The sequence below is a fragment of the Dermacentor albipictus genome, chromosome 3 (genome assembly GCF_038994185.2).
Source record: "Dermacentor albipictus isolate Rhodes 1998 colony chromosome 3, USDA_Dalb.pri_finalv2, whole genome shotgun sequence".
Classification (NCBI taxonomy): domain Eukaryota; kingdom Metazoa; phylum Arthropoda; class Arachnida; order Ixodida; family Ixodidae; genus Dermacentor; species Dermacentor albipictus.
The window spans coordinates 104,866,473-104,888,035 of NC_091823.1; the positions used below are offsets into that span (position 1 = coordinate 104,866,473).

General features: G+C 45.3%; 1 long non-coding RNA gene across 1 annotated transcript in view; it reads right to left on the minus strand.

Moving 5' to 3' along the window:
• Positions 1–17,975, minus strand: part of LOC135904911 (uncharacterized) — a 55,792-nt gene extending 37,817 nt beyond the window's left edge. Inside the window, exon 1 of the long non-coding RNA XR_010565252.1 lies at positions 17,782–17,975. This is a non-coding gene — a long non-coding RNA (uncharacterized lncRNA). The remainder of the gene's footprint in view (positions 1–17,781) is intronic.
• Positions 17,976–21,563: the final 3,588 nt, after the last annotated feature.

Sequence of the window (21,563 nt, forward strand, 5' to 3'; positions counted from 1 at the left end):
TTATAATAAAGCTAACAGCGCACATAAACGGGGACAGAGGGAAGAATAAGAGCACACAGCGCTAAACCACCGCTAAAAGTTCCAGCGCTAACATCTTGTGCTACACGGCGAACTTGGGTTCTTGGCTGAGGAAGCGTTTCAAATTACAAGGAAAGAGCAGGTCTTCAACTGTGTGGACAAAAGTGGTTGCTGTAGGCTTTGTTCGCTAAACGATGGCCCTTAGACTCGGCAGCATATGCTTCCACCAGCACTCGGCTCTAGTGTCCAAGATGCGCAAGCATTCCTTCAACAGTGTTCTGGCGCGGATAACCCCTACACCTCTGTGCAAACGTTAAAACAAACGCTCCTTATAAAAGTGACTTCGCTCTCACCACTCATCTCTGTCTACTTCGCATACGGCGAGTCCACGCTTTCGAGCTGGCGGAAGGCCTCCAAACGTATAGGGGCAGCCGGTGAATGACTTTTGTTGCGTAGGCTAGGTCCTGCGACCGGCATCTTGCAAAGGCAGGAAGTGTGATGAGAGTGTGCGGAGGGGTAGACAACAATTAAAGAAGCCCAGGGATGTGCAAATGAAGGTCACAAAGATGGCTTGGTTGGCAAGTTCGTAAAGGATTTTGAAGTGTTAACAGCGCACATAGACTTGCGGCTCGGTCTTCTATCCATCGTTTACAAAAGGAACCCTACCTCAAGCAATCCGGTCCACACCATTAAAAGTATGCTCCTTCCTAGTGATGTGAAACGTGTTTTCAGCCGAGGGCCCAAGTTGGCCATGGAGCCCAAGACGTGAGCGCCGGAACTTTTAGCGTTGGTCTGTGCCACACGCTGTTAACGCTTTGCGGTGCTTTACCAACTAGTCTACCCAGCCATCATTGTGAACGAAAAGTTCCACGCATATATGATTTAGTTGCACAGTATTTTCCTAAAACATATATTAAATGGAAACAACATTTTGCGCTTGTGAGGACCATTTCAATTTCACGAAACGGCATAAAACCAGATGGGAAACAAAAGTTCGCCAAAAATCGACCCCATCGCGGATTCTTTAAACTTTCGCGTTTTTGCGTTTTCTGGATATAAAATGTTTTTTTACGAAGTGCTTCTATGTTTTATTCCATAGCACCATGTAAATATGCCTAAATTATGGCGTTTTTGGGAAACTTGCTACAAAATATGGTCACGGAAGGAAGTCTGGGATTATTTTTATGGAACATTGCCAAAACGTACTATCTTCTTAAACGTTTTTTCGCCTATATTCAGCACACAGGATCTAAAAAAAAGCCCCAATTTGGTAAAAATGCTATTGTGGCTTGTGTTCAGGCATCGGTAACATACTAAGGCGGCCTATGACAAAGTACTCGGAAAAGCGGATATAATTAAGAAGCGTAAGTACTTCGCCATGTATATTTTAATCGAAGTGATTAATGTTTTCACCAATAAAAAAATTTGAATTCGAGTCTCACCATTGCAATATTCTGTTTCGCGCTTCGACTTCGCCTCATAGCTAGTTGGCGGGGCAAACACACCAACTGAATCTGCTACTTAAAAAATGGGTGGTGTACCTGAGGCATATGGTGTTCGGTTCTTTTTTTCCATGCTGTTTTCTGCGTATAATATAGGGGAAGATAATTTTTTCGTTTTAAGTAATTTTTCAAAATCGCCCATGGCTGAAAGTATTATGCCTGTCCTTGAGCTGGATAATTAGAAGAGGCAGACGTTTCTAACACAGGAAATCGAAAGACCTATTCAAATAATTACAACAACCTTACTAATTAACTTGTTAATTGGTTGCCTCACAACATATGTTGAAATTTGCTAATCATAGCCGGTGAGCCTGCAAAACATATTCACTTCAAATGAATTTCCAGGATGTTCAAAAGGACAGACTGGTGTGCTAGTTAATCTGACATTATTTGCACAGTAGCGCAGAAGCACATGGACAACGAAAGAAACAGAGGGGACACAGTCTTATGTCCCGTCTGTTGTTTTTTTTCGTCGTCCATGTGCTTTTGCGCTACTGAGTAAATAATTCCAGGCAAACACAAGTGTCGAGATATTATTTCCCAAAATGTGGGACGAAATACGTGGGTGCTCTGGTTACTTTTGTGCTGCTATGCACAGAAGAGCGTTATGTTGTAAAAGTAAGCGGAACAACAGTACATTATTGCGGTGTGTTTATGTCAGATATCTCGAAGCTAGTGTTATTGTGGAAATTCATTTCAAGTGAATGCACCTTCTAAACTCACCAACCACAATTCATAAATTGCAATATGTGTTGTAAAGTAAATATTTAGGAAGCTAATTTGTGAAATTTCCTAATTTGTTGAATATGTGTTTTGATTTCTCGTGAATGTAATGTCCGCCTCTGTGACTAATCCCGCTCAAGAACCAGGGTTATGTTACCTGCAGCAGCCTAAGTTAAAAAAAATTCTTAAAACTTAAAAATGATCGCCCCTTATATAAACACGATAACAGAGTCACTAATATAACAATACCATTGACTTAGGCACCTCAATGCCGCCAATATTAAAGAGCTCTACTTATTGTTTTCTTCAAGCTTGACATCCGGGAATTCGGGTGCTGCGTGTCCAAACATAAAGTTTATCAACTACTGCCTGTCGGGTCCCAAGTAGCCAGAATAATAGTAGATAGATATCGCGGAACTTGTGAAATATGCTAAGTAAAGCAGCCTATCAGCGGTATTCACCAAATTTATTTGTCTTTTTTTTTCGCTGGCTTCGCGGTGACGGAACGTGTGTCGTGCAAGTGGTTCTCCTAGTTAGCACTCATGAAAACCATTTTGTGGCCCGCTATACCACTTCACGCTTAGGCGGCTGTATATGTATACTTCCAGAAGCACGGCAGTGCGCAGTGTCAATCTGCCTAAAGTATAGGTATACTTTCAGGATTTAAGTTCGTGCAAACTGTTTGTGATGACGGATTTTATTCCTTTCCGCACAAACCAGCATCTGCATCACCCTGGTTTGCATTTTCCGCCAGCATACTATCAGGTGAATTTGAAGCGCGTACCAAAATATTGCAGTGGTGGCGAGACTCAAGTTCAAATGTTTCGTTCTCATTGGAAATGCAAGTTATTTTATTAAATTTTCCGTGGTGAAAGTGGAAAATTATATCCGCGTTCATGCCCAACTTAGTGTGTTACCAACGTCTAAACATAGGTCAAAATAGCATTTATGTCAAATGCAGGCATTTATCTTAGATCCTGTGTGCAGCACAGAGGCGAAAGTAATAGTTTAGAATATAGTACGTTTTATGGACAGTTATATGAAAATAATTCGAGGTTTAAAATAAAATTTTAGAAGATAGTATATTTTACGGACAGTTATATGAAAATAATTCCAGGGGCGCGATGGGAGATCGCTGCTGGAAACGCACTGTCAGTTTGCGGTGAGTTTCGTTTCACGTGATAGGCCAGTCGCGTGAGGCGAAACTGAACGCAAACGGAACACGCGTTTCGAACAAAGATCTCTAATCGCGCCCCAGGTTTTGTTCTGTGATCATTTTTTGTGAAAAAAACTTCCCAAGAACACTATAATTTGCGCATTTTTACCCCGGTACTAAGGTTTAGAGAACACAATAGTATTTTGTAAAACTGTTTTCTAATGGAACAAAAATGACGGGCCAACACACAAACGTAAATTTTGAAGCAGTGCACGAAACGGTCGATTTTTCGAAAATTTTGGTTTCGCACCTGGTCTTTCACGGCTTTGTGAAATTCAAACTGCCCTCACGGGCGTAAAATTTTTTTGAGCTCCGCATATTTTAGGAAAATAATGTACAAGTAATTGTTTTATACCTGTAAATGTTTAGGAATTTTTTTTAGAAAAATGAATATTGGTCGAGCGCTACGGTTGACAGTTGGCGTGGACTGACTCCTGTATCGAAAATATCGAACTGCTGTCGCATATAGAAAATGGTGCGTGAGTGTCTGTGATTGGCGAGAGTGGCTCGGTAACGAAAAAAATTCGGATTTATGGGAGGTTCTCGGTGTGAGCAGTCTTCATGGCAGAGCAAAGGAGGATGTCGTTTGCTTAGATTTGAGGTAGTTGGTTGGTCGGTCATTTCTGTGGTAAAGGCAGCTTACTTAAATTCGCAGACATGGCAGACGAGCACGAGTGCTGGCATTGATGAGGGTATATCCATGGGCTAACTAGATCACGAATATATCGCAAAACAATAAACCATCGGTTGCAGTTCATCGTTCGTGTATGCCTGCTTTCGCGCGAGTCCATGTGTCTACCTGTGTGCTTCCTTGGGAAGCATAATAGTCAGCCAACTGGTTGACTGGTGGACATATGGACCAACACGAAAACAGACAAACAATACCGATGAACTGCAACCAATGGCTTACTGTTCTGCGAGAAGCATTTATGTTTATGCAACTGAATATATCATTTTATATGTGTTCAAGGACATAGAGGTGAGTGTGAACGCTTACGCACACCAAACAGCCCTTTACTCGTAGGTCACCGTTCGTGTCTGTTGGTTTTGGTATTGTTCCGCAAATGTCAAAAGTGCACTGACTTTTCAAGTATAATGTTTTAGTTGTTTTTCACACACACTTGCCGTAAAGTCCTGGATGGATATTACGCCAACCCTGTAATATCACGAGGGATAGCTTGAGCATTGCTGACCGCGGAATAGAAAGAACCACAAGGATTTTTTAATAAAAGAACACAACTATAGTCATCCTATAGTACAGAGAAAAACGTAAGCCCGCAGGGGTTTTGATAGGCCACTTTGATATAATGATATGGTTTGGCATAGCAAAATCTATTAAGAGATTACATAAACAGTGATAAAGGGCCTGTCGGCCTCGTTCATCGAAAAAAAACCGGATAAGTTGCCTACATAAATAATATTTTCAGAAGGGTGTGTAAGGAATGCCGAGGACATTTGAGAAAGGCGATCGCTTGCGGACAAACAGCAGAACGGGGTAAAATGCCTCCAGAAATGCGCAGCGGGCAGAAAAAGGCTCCTTGTCAGTTAAATAAATTTCTCGGCTGAAAGAGCGGTTGAAAGGGTCCTTATCTATTAGAAATGACTGATTAAAATTTTGAGAGATGAAGTGGCTTTAACATAAAAGAGTACCATTTTCGAACAGGTTGGTTACACTGAGATGAATATTTTTTCTTGTAAGGTGACATATTAATGTAACAACTGTAAGAGCACGATCCCCATTACTGTTGGTTTTCTGTTTTCTCCGGGAATTCTAAAAAAACGCCATCTTGTGTCATCTTTCTCATCACTTTACACACCCCCGTTTTTCTTGTTCCCACCTTGTGGGGTGTCAGCGGAGAAAAATGATTATCCCAGTGAATTCGAGCTGTCCGTTATTGAGGTACCCGATAGTCTTAAGCGCATCTAGCTGTACCGATGTTTGTACGCCTTTGCAAAGGCCAAGTTTTCTGTATCGCCACCGGGTTGCCCCTTCCGTACAAACACAAAATAGTTCAGTGCAATATCAACACGGTGTCCTTGGTGCCGATTGTAAAATTGGAACTTCATCACTTTTAAATGTGTAGTTTCTTCCTCGTTACTTTTGTATCACTCAGACAGGCGCATGTTGTCTTCAATTCCAAGTTCCTTGTTAGCTCGTAGCGTCGATACTTCGCTATAAGCAGAAAAATGAGGGCTTCAAGCAAGACTGATAGCGCGCGTCTTGTTGTGGTGAGTCGCAGCCGCTTCTAGACAGCTTTTAGATTCTTCATTAAACGTTGGATACATGGGGATGAACTACTTAAGGTCACGAATCACTCTCTCGGCCATTTCGTTTGCCTACGGGTAACATGGAGCACAGCATATTAACGTAACACCATGGCTATCGGCCGTCTACTGAAGCTTCTTGCTTAGGAGTGCGCGTCGATTGTCTGATATCACTACTTTCAACTGTGTAGTTATTGCTCGATCAAGAAGGGCCGTAACGCTGTTAATGTTTTCTCCTCCAGGACGCGCTGCTACCATTCTAGTGCGCTGATCTAATGCAACCAGAAAATATTGCGTCGTGCGAACTTCAGGAGTCTTCTTCAGTTCAACAAATTCTACGGGCATTACCTGAGAGGGTTTATCGATATTAAATGACAAGACCAGTTCGTCGGGTCGTGGCCGGTGTTTGGCCTTGTTGACGTGGTAGAAGTGGCACGAATTGACGTAGTCTGTGATGTTAGTTTTCTTATATTTCCATGTAAAACTTTGAAAAGCTTATTATGCGGTAACCAGAAGCCGTCATGACCACCGAGTTCAGGGCTATTATGACATAAGTGAAGTACTTTTGCTATGAGAGTTCCTGGTTCAGCGAACCTTCCATACTCAAAGTGTGTGTGGTCATATCATTCCCATAAGTTTGTCCACTGGACCATTCCACATGGTACCTCAACTGCTAACCGAGACAGGGCATCAGCAACTGTAAGATGACTGCCTGCACAGTGAAAGACCTGAAAGCTGGAGCTCATTGACCCAAGGGGCCAGCTTCCCTCTGGGCTCTGACATAGTTAAAAGATGGGTTAGTGCTTAATTTTATGTTTACAATTTCAATTTCCCTCCCTCGATGTAACTGGAAGTAACGTATAGCCATGAAAATGGCTAGTGCCTGTCTCTTAGTTGTAGTACAATTTATCTGAGTAAGGTTAAAGGTTCAGGAGTAGTATGCTATACCAGGAGGCTGCTGAACGGGACATTTAAAATTTATTCGGGACAGAACCACCCCTGTACCACAATTTGATGCGTCCGTGTTCATCTCAAACGATAAATTACAATCCGGCAGGACAAGAACAGAGTCCGATGATATAAATTGTGCTGGTCCTTCATAAACCTTTTCGTAGGCGTTGGTCCCGACAAAGGGTACATCTCCTTTGTGATCAATCACTTGGTGATCTCGGCGAAATATTTAATGACGTTCCTGAAGTGAACTGCGCGTCCCAGGAAGAGCCTCAGGGAGCGAATTCTGTGCGCGTTTGTAAGCTCCGCGACGCTTTTAACGGACTCCTGTTTAATGCTGTTGGTAGCTCCGTCGAACACTCACGTCGAATTTGACGTACAAGCTATCTCCTCTAGTGCGCATGTGCAGAGTCTTTCTATCACACCTTCCCTCTTCCTTTGCCTTTCCTTTATAGTCACGAGCGTGAACAAACCCAGCATTCTTCGGCTGGTACGACTTACTCGTTCACTATGGCAGGGGCGTTGCTTCCACCCATGAACCTTTGTAACAGGGGCGACTAGCATTCCCACCGATACGCAACAGCGGCTGGGAACCAGCCACGACACGAACACACCCATCGGTCCAGCAAAGAGAAAGAAATGCTGCAAGAGGGGACACTCGGCGAAAGCTGGCAACAGGAAACACGTCACAGGAAACAGGAAACACGTCACGGCTAGTGTTAATCCCATCCGTTAGTTGACGCGAGCATGGAAAAGAACAGAATGTGAAATGAACTTACAGACAACGTTTTATTTGTTTTTATTCTTTCCCCGCTAAATCTAAAAATTTTTGCGTATACGTAAGCTCATACTTTGTGACCAATTTTATTTTGTGGCACCCTGCAACAAGCTAACGGCACGCCCGGCACGACAGATGCACGCATCATGCGCCAGACGGGCCACCCTAGCCAGCGAGGCCGGTTGCGCATGTAAAGTTCGCCTGTTCGGCGACCTGTCACTTTTGGATGTACCGTGTTTGTTGGGTTCCCGGCGAATTCTTGCGTTAATTCTGTATTCCCACACGGTGCCACTGCACTATTGGACTACGGCAAGGTTAGAAACTTTGTTTGACAGTATGCGAGACATTTCAAGCGCTTTTGGCTTTTGCGGTGTGGAGCTGAAACTTGTGACGCAGTTAGAGAAAGATAGCTCGGCCGTCCTGGCGTAGCTAATTTGAGTTAATGACACGTACTGGGAAATGTTAACGACGGTTTCTATAAGCCCCAACATTACTATAACTTATTTCCGTCTATAAGACCCGACATTATAATAACTTATTTCGGTAGTTTTTCGGCATGCTCGCCACACCCGGCTTTGTGACACAACGAAAAGCACCTCAGCCGTGTGACGCAGTTAGTTTCGCGTGTACTCAATCTGCCGGGACAAGTTCGTGAGAAATACTGTCACCCTCAAAATTATTATAATTATTTTCGTAACCTTCGGGGATACTATTGAGGCACACTCTTCACGCCTGGCTTTGAGAAACAGCAAAAAAGCAAGCCGGCCGTCGTGACAGTCAGTTTGGCATGTACAGAATTTTGGTGAGACAAGCTTGTGACGGTTTCTGTAGCCCCATAACGTATGCCTTTTTTCGGTACTCACGCTATCTGAAGACGTGACGAACGATTTCCAAGAGTGATAGCACTGGAGTGGGCTGCTTGCGCCGACAGAATGCGCAAAAGATAACGCCAAGGAGCTCAAAAACCAATAACTCGAAAATTCTGTCTTCTGAATGACTCAAAACAGGCATTGCACCCACTCAGTTCTCTTGAGTGTGATTAGAAGGCGTTCTGCTAGCGTCTAGCATGGTTTGGCTGGGAGCCTGTGTTGTGGTCACCTCTGTGTCTGTAGCTTACTATCGCGTTGGCTGAGGTCAAGTTTTTTTGGAAGCGTGCAGTCGTCCATGCATTTGTGCTCTTAAAGTGCTGGGAATAATGCCTGGAAACGGGGGAATGCTTGGAGACCAGATGTTTTTCTTCATAATTAATAGTACGGCTTGGTAGGAGTCGGGTATTTTCGACGCCATGTAAGTAAAAGAGAATTGTTGTTGTTTGTAATGTTCGCCACTTTTCGCCATTTCGTAACTTTGCGCTAATTCGCCACTTTTGCACGTTTCCCATCGACATGTAGTATTCCTATAAGGTCTAAATACCAAAATGACACATGCTTGTAATGCACTTTCTTCAGCTGATACCGTTCGGTGGAGCCTTCGTAGGGGAACTACTGCTGCTCATGTGGCGCCACAACGTTGGATGAATGCACGAAAAGCTCGTAACAAGCATTCATATAGAGCGAAATCAAGATTTCCGCATTTACAAGGCGTTTTGCGCCTATTTTATGAAATTGCACGTGGCGCATATTTGATGGAGGCTTGTAAAGATAATTCGCAGTCACTTTAATTAAATAAAGGATTCCCTGTTAAGACTGCGCGTGACTGAGCTGCAGAAGCAAAAAAAAAAAATCAGGAATGCAAGTCGCCGAGTAACGCAGCCGGTGTAGCGTGTGCCAGCTAGCGTTCAAAACGCACGCGCCCTAAACCGAAACCGGAAGGAGTTAATCCCCTCCGCTTGGTGCGCCACAACGGATTCGGCCTATGGGCTCTTGGGAGTGTCCGCTTTCGTTGAATGTCTTTCTCTATGGGCCCAGCAGCACTCATGGCTATCAAGTTTCCAGATTTCATAGAGGACACAGAGAAGCGGCACGCGTATCTCGTTAAAGTCGACGTTTACTTTGAAGCAAACGATGTTACAGACGACGCCAAAGAGAGGGCCTTATTGGTTGTAGCGTTAGGATGTAGGACCGTGGAGATTTTTTGTGGTAGAGCCGCACCGAGAAATACAAGCCCACTACGCTATGAAGTCGTGCAACATTTATAGTTTCAAAATGAAAGTTTCAAATTCTTTCATCAAAGCCAACAAGAAGGAGGGTCTATGCAGGCATTTATCGTCGAGATACGTAGGATAGCCCATAACTGCAATTTCGATGTTACAGAGAATGCTGAGGGATCGCATCATTTGTGGAGTGCGGTTGAAAAACTTGCAGAAACAGCTACTAACAAAAAAATACTTGACTTTTTTGGGAGCCGAAACACTTGCTCTAGCAGCAGAAAGCACAGCTAGGTTCGCAACAGACGGACAGGTAAGGTGAAACCATCGGAGGGCTCAACTTTCCCCGAAAAGAGGAACCCGAAATATTAAGGAATGAGCGGAGCATGTTATCGCAACACTGTAGCTGCTGTGGCAGAGAGGACCATCAAGCCATTGCGTCCTCGCTAAGAAGGTGCCCGTGCTACAAACGCGGGCGACATGCTCCTGAACAGTTCCCACCCATAGAATCTTGGTGAAAACCAAGGGTTCAGCGAAAACTGAAGATAGCGGCAGCAGTGCCTTGGAAATGTGCTCAGTAAAAAGTAATTAATGTTTAGTTCCGGCCATACGAAAATTTATCACGTGGAATGAAATTCCACTGAGGAAAACAATCGACATCGGCTCGCCTATCTGCGGGATGCCCGAAGCAACATAGGAAGCCCATCGTCATAAGTGGCCATCGTTTTGTGAGGCTGCGTTAACCCTTCCATCTTACCTTGGAAAGTTACCAGTGCTTGGCGTTCTGCAAATGGAGGCTTCCTCTAAGTCTGTGACAGTTCATTGCAATCGCGTAGTGCAGAACTGCGAAAGTTCTAGCCTTTGCGGCCGTAATTTGTTGCAGAAACATCAGATACAAGGGGCGCCGCACCTTCACATCCCGTCGCAGTCGGCCGAAGGGAAGCTGGAGAGTCAAGGAGCTGCACCCGTGACGGACCAGTACGTTCAAGGAGGGCGCGGGACTCACGAGTCTCGCGCGTAATAAAGGAAAAAGCAACACCAAGGGTCTGCAAAGCAAGTCTGTTAGACAAGGTCTGCCCCGCGTCAGACCAACTCGTGCCCATGGGCATTATTTCGACTGTTTTCTACGCAGAATGGGCCACTCCGGTGGTTCCCGTAATGAAAATCGATGGGACAGTTTGCATGTGCGGATATTTTAAGGTAACGCTGAACACACTCTGTTAAATGGAAATGTATCCTCTACCCGTAGTAGACGACGTTTTCGCTACGCTTCGTGGTTGACAGCAGTTCAGCGTCCTGTACTTACGTGATGCCTATAGCCAAATTCTTCCAGACGAAGATTCTCGTAAATGAGCTGTTATAAACGCTTAGAAGGGCTTTGATGTTATAATCGGCTGCCACTTGGAGTTGCTTCCACGGCTCCGATTTTTCAAAGAACGATTGAGTATGTTCTGCAAGGCCTTCCAGGGGTTCAAGCGTACTTAGATGTTGTCCTAAGAGCAGATGCCAGCGATGAGCTGAATGCCAACCGGCAAGCAGTTCTGCAGCGTTTCAGGGAATACGGCATCAAGCTCTGGGTGGACAAGTGCCAAATAGGCGATAAAGAAAGGGTTGGACGGGTTGGACGTAGAAAGGGTTGCACCCCTAAGAGAAGAACATGGAGGCAGTTAAGCTGGCTCTGACTTCTCGAAGTGTTGTGGAGCTCGGTTTTTTTTGGGCGTGCTTACTTCTTATCACAAAGTCTTGCCTAATCTATCCACGTTCTTCAGCACCTTATACCGACTACTGCAACGGAAATCGTAATGGTCTTGGGAAGGGCCGGAAGGCTAAAGCCGTTTTGTGTTCCGTTCCGGTGCTGACTCCCTGCGACCCTGCAAGAGAGCTATTTTTGGAGGCTTATGCGTGCCCCTCCGGTGCGGGAGCGGCCGTATTCCATCGAATTGCAAGAGAGTATGAGTCCCTAGTATTGAGATCTCGGACGCCCACTACCACAGAAAAGAATTATTCGCATATAGAACGTGAGGCATTAGCTCTTGTCTACGGTGTCACAATATTCTGAGATTAACTGCTGGGCAGGCAATTCACACTTATAACTGACCACCAGCCATTGTTGGATCTTCTAAGAGCGGAGAGGCAAACGCCGGTTATGGCCGCTGCCCGCATTCAGCGATGGGCTATCATACTTGGGGCCCACCGATATCGGTTGCAACATAAGCCTGGAAAATTCATGGGTATGACCGATGCCTACTTCAACTTATAGAGGAGGAAGTGGACCAGGAAGATGAGGCCCGAATCCCACTGACCCTGGTCCGGTGCAATGAGCCTGCCGTGCCATTAAAGGAACTCAAAGCACTCGCCGTCGCTAATGAGGTACTCTCACAGGTACACAAATACACACGGGAAGGTTGGCCGCACAGTTTTGACATGGAAACCAAAGAAATGGCAGAGCTCTACATAAGTGGCATGAGCTGTCTGTTACTGAGGAAGTGGTCTACTAGGGTGAGTGAGTGAAAGAACTTTATTCAGTCCAAAGGAGATTCAGGGGAGACTTCAAGCCTGCCGGCTAGTCCCACGCAGGGACTGCAAAGCCGAGCTTGACGGCCCGATCGCGGGCATTCCGGACGGCCAGGGTTTGGTAGTTGAGTCCAGGCCTGCTCAAGGGCGCAGCCCACCTATCCTCGCTGAAGAAGGAGCCGATGGCTTCACACTCTTACAACACATGATCCAATACTTCCGTTATTCCACAGGCAGGGCAGTCCGCACTGGGATACCTTTCAGGGTATATTCCATGAAGAACCACAAGGTTAGGATACGCATGAGCTTGTAAATGTCGAAGAGTCGCCGCCCGTGCCTAGCATAAGGCAGGGTACGGGAAGCGGAACACCCGTCTTGACATAGTGTGTGGCGATCTTATTGAACATCAGCAAGGGTTCCCTGCGGGGCAAGTGGACTTCGGAGGCGGAGTGGTGGGCGAGTCCTAGCGCGGCCTTGTGCGCACCCTCTTTAGGGTTACAGGGAGAGCTCTCAGTCAACCCCAATTGAGCGGTAAAACCAGGTGAAAGAATGGGGAGAGATACTTTTGGCGCTGTGGAGAATGCGGAGGTCCTGAGGGGAGACCATTCCGGTTTACATCGCTTTGTAGTGCCAACAGATGCGTGATGCAAGCTGCTAAAGCTACTACATGCAGCTCACTAAGGCGTGTCCGCTATCAAGGCAAAATCCTGGTCTTTATTTGGGTGGCCCGGCCTAAAGCACGACATCGAGCGCCTTGCTGTGACATGCCACAACTGTGTGCAAACATTACTGATACCTTAGGCAAAACAACCAGTGAATTGTCCCGATACGCGCGAAACGTGGGCGTGCCTGCACATCGACTATGTCGTCGACCAATAGAAAGGAAAATGATACTGCTAGCGGACAATTCACATGCAGAGTGGGATGAGGTTATTCCTGTGTCGTAGGTGAACTGTCACAGCACCATTAATGCCCTCACAATAATATTTAGCCATTTTGCCATATCACGCACGGTCGTGTCCGACAATGGGACGCCATTCACGACATGGGAGTTCGAGGAGTATATGCAGGGACAAGGAATCACGCATAAACAAATACCGTCATATCGTCCCCAGAGTAATGGCCTAGCCGAGCGAGCCGTGCGCACAAAGAGGGCTTGAAGAAGACAGGAGGCGTTTGCCTCATAACGTCGTTGGTCCAGGTGTTGTGCAATTATCAAAACGCACAACACCAATTGGGCTCTTCTCCTTCAGAGATGCTATTAGGTTATTGGTTGCGCACAAGACTGGACATGTCTTTTCCTTCCACAGCCTGCCCTGCCAAAGCTGCGAATGACTCGGGCTGGAATTTTGTACCGAGAGACTGTATACGTGCGAAATTACGGCGCCGGCGATAATTGGCCCCCGGGCACTGTGGAAGCCAATTTCAGCGCTCGCCTCCTGGATGGTACGAGCTTGGCTCAAGTTGGTAAGCGGAGCATAGATGAGACTCCATTAGCCGTCGACCTGTCGAGGTCTCGTACAACAGGTTCCCCGGTATTAAAAGAACCAAGTGGCGGCTGAAACATCCGAGAGAATTCCCGAAGCGCGACCACAGAAGCTACGTCGCTCTGCACGATCGAAGAAGCCGGTTATGCGTTTTGGTTAGTAAGGTTGAAGCAGTGCCGTAACCCATGAACTTGACGAGCAAGCTATTTCCTCTAGTGCGCATGAAGCAGTCTTTCTATCACACCTTCCGTCTGCCCTTGCCTCTCCTTTATATTCTAGTGTATGAATAAACCTGGCGTTCGTCCGCTGATACCACTGTCTCGTTCACTCCGGCAGGGACGTTGCCTCTGCCCGTCAACCTTCGTAACAACACTGTACTAGTCCTTTATAGATATCTTCGCAGGCGTTGGTCCCGACAAAAGGTAAATTTTTGTGAGCTACGTAAAGCTCCTGAAGTGACCAGCGAGTCGCCGCTGGTCACTTCAGGAGCTTTACGTAGCTCACAAAAATTTACCTTTTGTCGGGTCCAACGCCTCAGGGAGTGAACTTTGGGCGCTTTTGTAAGATTCGTGATCCTTTTAACAGGCCCCTCTTTAATGCTCTCGGTAGCTCTGTCGAACACTCTTCCAAGGGAAACCACCTTCGACTTGAAGAACTCACTTTTCTTCTCTTTTGTCTTGAGCTCCGCGTCACTGAGCGCATGCGAAGCATTCGCCAGGTGTTTGGAGTGTTCCTCTTTTGAACATGGATACAATAGATAATGTCAATGTTCACGTTGAGAGGAGTTCCAAGTGTGAGTTGATTGTATTCATAAACACCTAACGATGTGACGAATGCTGAGAACTTCTTCGTCTCTTCTTGCAAAGACGCTAGTCAGAAGCCTTTTCTAAGGTTGAGACGAGAAAAACTTAGCAGCCGATGGTTTCATAAGTTATTTTGTCTATATGTGGCATAGTAAACCATAAAAGGTCGATCTGTCTTTTTATATGCCTGTAGTCGGGGCACCGGCCAAATTGTTCCATCCTCTTGAGGCCCCTTCATGATTAGAAAAGCAAAAGAAGATGTAGAGGGGCGTTGGCACCAGCATCAAGAATTTTCTGCAGCTATTCTTTCAGCCAAAGATCCTTGTCTCTCAACATGTTGTGGGCCTTCCTCTCCAGTACTGTTGTATCTCATGCCTCGAATGGGACATGAAACTTTGACGTCGCTTTTGGGTAGCCTCCGACACAAAGTAGCTGTGATTGCATCCGAGGTACGTCTTCTGCTGCGGTTGGCTTGCGAGGGTTATCTTCTAGGACTGTGAAAGAAGGCTATCGGCAATCGTCTTGCGTTTGAATAGACAATCCCAGCAGAGGTTTAAACAGAACTTTGCATTACTGGACGGCACAAGAGCATTTGGTATTACACACCGCTAAAAGCTGGGGCTTTTGCAGGGGTACTCTTGCCCTGACACGTAATGATCATATGCGTCCATGCACTGTGCACTTGTTTCCAACGAACACGTAGATGATGACAGAATATTCTTTGGTTCTGTTTAACTCTGGAATTTCGTCCTTGTTGACCACACTGATTGACGCTCCGCTGTTCACGAGTGCTTTCACATTCTTTCTATTTACTTGTGCGGAAACATATCATTGAACGATCAATGAGGAAAGCTGTTTCTTTCCTGTAGGGGTAGCAAGTGGTCGGGAGGCATCTTTCTAATTATTTCTTTTCTTCTGTTTAGAAAAGTATTCCACAAATGTACCAGGCTTTCTGCCTGCCTTCGAATAACTGTTGCCTCGCAACCACGGTACTAGAGATATTTCATTGACATTGACTTCTGCTGGCCGCTGTTGCCATTTCTGAACAAATTATTCTACATAATTGGCAGGAGGTCTTCTTGCGTATGTGATGCCCCAAGTTGAACTTGATACTGCATCCGCTTAGGAAAGCCCATTATCAAGAGGGGCACGAGCAATTAGTCTCAAAGCGCAGAATCGGTTGTGTGCAATAGCCTCCCCGTTTTAAAAAGATATTCATGCACAGCGTCGGCAACATACTTGCAAGCTATTGCACTGTCCCAACTTTGAAGCGTGTTCACAGAAAATGTGATCAAAAAGTTTTTTTCCCGTCCGCCCCAGGATCTCTTGCCTTTTCTGTGACTCGTATCACATATCAAGTCTTTCCAAGGCTTCCGAGGTAGAACCACATGTTCATAACCTTGTCAGTATAATCTTGCCATCGATTATGGTCACAGGCGTAGTCATGAAAATCAAACCAGGCCTGAGCACTCTCTGTCAATGACCCTTCGAAGATATTCTGCTTAACAAGTACCATTCGTGTCCTCAGAGACCGTTAGAAGCCCGTTTGCATTATGCGTTCCAACAGCTGCTGTTGCCGCTGGCAGTTTTCCTCTTGCACATGGATCCCATTTTGTAAACAGCTTTCGTTCTGGAAACATCTGTTTCTTGTTCGCAGGAAATTCCTTCATTTCGTTGTGCTTTCGCGTCGCGGTGCTTCCTATAAATAGGCGCCATTGTTACTTCATGCTGATGGTCGCTGCTATTTATTTTGACAGTACTCATCGCAGCTTGGTCACCGAAAAGCATGTTTGCGCGTTTTAGGAAAAAACAGCCATAGTTCAAGATAACAGGCCAACCTCCCACCATAGACACAGTATGCACCGCTCATCAGGTTGACACCCACCAGATCCATGGCCGTGACGTTGGCACACATTTTCACGAGGAAATCGGCGATGTCCTAAGGACAATGTTGCCACGATGGTGACAATGTCATCAGACGATTAACGCAGGATCCTGTAGTAAGCTGCGCCAAACTTGTAACAAGATGAATTATAGTCATACGGTCGCCATTATAATATGATGATGTTCCTAAAATTTGGCTGATACCCACCCCGGGGGATAGGTGCAGTATTGGGCATCAGAGCGTTACATGTATTTCAAGAATATACCAGTGCAATTTAGCAACTCAAACAGAATCATCAATTTTCCTAACTAGTAAAATTTATCATAGCAGTGCTATCATTCAACCATCCCATATCATTAAGATAATTGTAAATGTATGAATTTAAAATGCTATTCGTTTTGTTGACTGAATGAAACCTCAAACGGTATCAATAATGTCCCTGTGGCAAAAACTCAGTACTGAGGCACCGAAAGCTAGTACAATTGCTGATCTTAAGTTTAAGCCTAATTTTTGCAAGCAGAATTTCAAGAAGTCATCTGTTTTTATTATCTTATAGCGGCGACCTATTCAAAAGTAGTGTTCTGTAGTTTTTATTTTTAGGCAGAATCGACACAGGGGCGATATCGCCAGGCCTGCCCTATGTAAATATACATAGGTTTAATTAAGGTACACGGCAGCATAATCTGGTGGTCAGTACTTCTGTTTGTCTTGATGGACGCCACCGCGTTTTCCACGGTAATTTTGGGGGCTGAAGTTCTGTCGATGATGTTATTATTTCAATGATATCTCTACAAACTCAATATTTTGGCTATCCAATCGCTGTTATGTGTGCCAATACTAGATGAACCGATATTATCGCCTAATTCAAGTTTGCTCACACCAATGAATATGCTATTTAATTTAAATGTAATCCACAGTGACCTGGTGCCAATATTAGTTTTCCAAAATTAATGTGTGCTGGAAATAATGTTAAGAACATCTTTGGGGCTGGTCGCCATTACGGTTCTCACTTCTTCCTCCTTGACTTCTCAAATCCGTTATCTTGCATAATCTTCTTTCTCATACACCTTACAATAGATTTCCGAGCCGATTTGAAGAAAGAGCAGTCAGGGCATGTTTTTATTCATAGTAACCTAACTTTGTGAAAGCGATGAAGCACTTGTGCAAGTAGAAAATTTATCACTGAGCATTTCCGGAGTGTTCGTATACGGTCGCCTGTAAGAGCGGCACTGTAAAGGCGTGCGCTGGCTTTACCCACCGGTAATGAGAACCACAAGTGCTACAAGAATACATGGTGAATAACAAATGATAACTACGTATAAGTATAGTGGTAAACAGTGAGCTGCAAATAGGCGCAATTCGTCCCATGATCTTTTAATTTTTAACTGCTTCCGTTATTGCTGCAAGTCGTGTGATTTGCTTATTGCATTATTACGGAGCTTAACAGCGCTAAACAAGGTGAACAAAGACGAGGTAGAAGAGGAAGAAGGCTAAAGACGACTAAAGAAGGCTTATACATCGCTATATCTGCGAGTAAACTCAAGTAAACTCACCGAAAGCAAGGAAATTGCAGGGACACGTGTTAAATGTGACTTATCCGTTTCTGTTCAGCTGGCTGCTCTGACAAACAAGGAACTCGCACAGCACATGCCTTCCAAGGCTCAAACGTGGAGAGAAAGAAACGCTTTTGTGCTTTCACTTAGAACGCCCAGTTTAAAGAAAAAGGCTGTCTGTCGTATAGCTTACTGTTATAGAGCGCTCCTCGTATTGTCGCTAAAGCGAGATTGCAAAGCATAACGGCATCTGGCTTGTGTTCGCCTATGTGGATGCCGTAACATCTTAAAAAGTCATAGACAAGATAGCCTTACTCTGTAGAAGAATGGACAACTGGGCTAGTTAACCATTCGTTATCCATTATAGGAAAGCACTTCCTCCTATCCACTCTCGTCATCTCGTCTTTGTGCGCTTTTACAGTTTCAAGACTCTGTACAACTATAATAATGTGGACTGGTAGTCATAAGCAGCTTAAAGGACATATATTGTAGTTTGCGAGGCAGCATTAAACCAGCATTGGCTGTCGACTGCTCTTGTAGATGTTGAACGCGTATCGAAGAGAAGAGATGATATCACTCCAGTCCTTAGTTAGTCACCAACGATCGCATCACCTAAAAGTGGCACTTACTTCAACACCTCCCAGTGTTTTACAGTAGCTTGTCTGCCGGAAAGTCCAGTGGCCTTTAGAAAATTTCAGGGTACCACCTAACAGCATCAGGTATCTCAGCCGCAGACGTGAGTGTTATGTGCGGCATCGCGTTAATGTGCAGTTTTAGCGCAAAGCTGCTTATGGGCTTGTAATTGCACGAACAAGTTATAGGACGGCTTTGGCGGTGCTCTGAAATAAAAAAGAATACACTATTCAGGTAGTTCATGATCAGAGATGAGGAGCACGGTATTGATGATGGGCCGGAAACTTTTGAAGAGTGTGGACTGATTTGAAGATAAAGACAATTGCAAAACATTGTTTACTTCCTGTTTAAAGGTTTATAATTGGAGCGGCACAAAACAAGACTGAAGGGCAAGAAAAAAACGAAAACAAGCGTTTAGAGATGTTATTCGCAGCGCTGTCAAGGTTTTCCTACTTTCACGGTAGAACAAACGGAGGAAATACTTTTCTTCGTTATATAACTTATTTTTAAGCAGGAATTGGACGCCGTCATATCCATCAGTACAGGGACATTTTAGTTTTATCCTGATACTGGAAGCCTGCAGTGTAAGGTTACTATCCATCAAAGACAGCTTCAGCAGTAAAAGGGAGCATCCAGATTATCTATCCGCAGTTTACATGGGCTATGTTGATTGAGGCGACGTTCGCTGGTACAGTGTGGAATAGCACCATCGCGCAGGTGGTATCTTGACTGGCGCTACCGCATGTTGTAAGATAGACACCCGTGTACCGAGCACATCACATTCCCACTGACGGCACTGCTCTCGGCGACATATAAAAAAGAAAGAAGTAAACAAACAGACCGTAAACACTGCGGCGGAAGTAGAGCTTAGCGGGCTTAATAGCAACTATGTTAAAGTGCATGTTGTGTTTTTACAATGGCCAGCCCATTTAGTTTTCGACATCAATCAATCAATCAATCAATCAATCAATCAATCAATCAATCAATCAATCAATCAATCAATCAATCAATCAATCAATCAATCAATCAATCAATCAATCAATCAATCAATCAATCAATCAATCAATCAATCAATCAATCAATCAATCAATCCAGTTTCAAAAACACTTCGTGGGTACAGCAACAATTCAGTGCCCTTCCACTCTGTGAAGAACGATGACCAGCGAAGCTGTGAATGAGGGCTCCTTACTGGCGAACTGCACCTCATCCGCGGGTCTGCATGGCATTGTAGTACTACTTTCGGGATCAGCACACGTATGGGGAGTGCTTCACCCCTGCCGCGGGTCGGCCCGGCATTGCACTATCTTCGGGATCGGCACCCGTAAGCCCCCGAATACATGCAAAATTGCCGCGCGACTGGCTGCTCGAGGCACTTTGCATATATTCAGGGGCTTCTTTCGCGCTCGGAAAAACACTTTTATGTAGCACATGTTGCGCATCAGAAAGCTGTGTCGGGAGCTTTTCGTGTTGCTCTACAATTTTGTCATTGACACATTTAAATAAGTTTTAATATTTTGAAGTTAATTAATTCAATAAGACTAAACATATGATTAGGCGGAATGCAAAAAATAATCTTAGTATCCCCATGCGACGGCAAACAACACTACCTTGGTTCTGTTCAGCTACGTAGCATTTACATATTTTTAAACTTTGGATAAATTTGCGTGGGACACCCTATATACGTTACTGATACTCTTAATTTCGGAATTGTAACAGGCGAAGAATATATTAAGGTTGAATAATATGGAGCGTTGTAATAAACTACACTACAGATTTACCCACCTTTTCAAAGAACGCGAATAATTTTGGCTCAAGCTACAATTAGTCGCTGAGGTCTAAATGGCTAAAACGTGAAGGGAACCGAGAGGAGGGCTACCGAATGTCGGCTGACAAATTAAAACACCCCTTCTATAGGGATGGCCAGTTCGAACGTTGATGTCAAAGAACTGACTTTGAAAATTTTTTCATGTTTTAACTGGTTCAATGCCGAGGGTCTTCTAGCTCCAGTAGCAGTGAGGCGTTGCACTTAATACAGGAGCCCGATCTGAGAGTCATGCCATTGAGTAACCACAGTCTTCTGAGAAGGCTGTTCACGCGTCAGAACACAGCCGTTGTCTCCAGCGCGCCTATCAAGCGAGTTTTTTGATCGCTGCAGATGCCTTCACAAGGAAAGGAGGATGTTGCGATGTGGTTCGGGGAGCAGGCCTAATTGTGAGAGTCACACGCGCCTCCTAGGGCAGCAAGGCAGGAATGGAGCGATCACAGCACAGAAACACATATTCAAACATAAAAGCTGCAAATAGATCGGCACAGGGCTTGGGGGCGAGCGAGACCAAACGTCACTACGAAGTGTTCAATCCGACAACCATAGCACACTCATAGTTTTGGTGGCGTCTCACGAAGCTGGTGCAGTGCGCCGTTCAATGAAGCTGCACCAGCGGTGACGGCAGGCGAGCTCTCGCAGACTCTACTTCATCGCCTGGTCAACGGGAGTGGAGGGCGCGTCACCGAGAGGTCTTCCTCGTGCATTGGCGCTCAACCGGGTCCCTCCGACAGCTCTTTGCCTCCAGAGCGTTGACGTCTGACCCATGCCAACGCGTATTCCTTGCTCCGCTTCTCAGTTCTGTCTGTCTCTCCCGATTTGCACCCTCCTCCTTCTGTGGGCTGCTTTAGCCATGCGTGATTTGCCGATTCGCTGAGTGATCTTTTGTGGCACTTGCTTATACGTAGGTGCTTGTCTTTATTTTTCTTCACTGCGCATGCCGCACCGGCCACCTCGTGCTTCCACGCTCGAGCGCGTACACAATGTTACGGTTCACGTGTAGCACCCCGGGAAAAAAGGATGCTCCACCACCATGCCTCATCGAAACGGAGGGTGGATTTTTAATCTGTTATAGTTGTCTCGAGTGGCTGCTGCTGTTACGGTTGACGTGTAACACCCCGGGCAAAAAGGATGCTCAACCACCATGCTTCATCGAAACGGAGGATGGATTCCTAATTTGTTATAGTTGTCTGGAGTGCACGGTCGCTGGTCTGGCGGATGCTCCGCAGTGTTACAGGCCCCTTTGTGTGTGTGCGTGAAAACTCTCTCCACGAACTGTCCGACTCTAGAGGAGACACTTTTCTACGAACCAGCGTCGCCTAGGAAA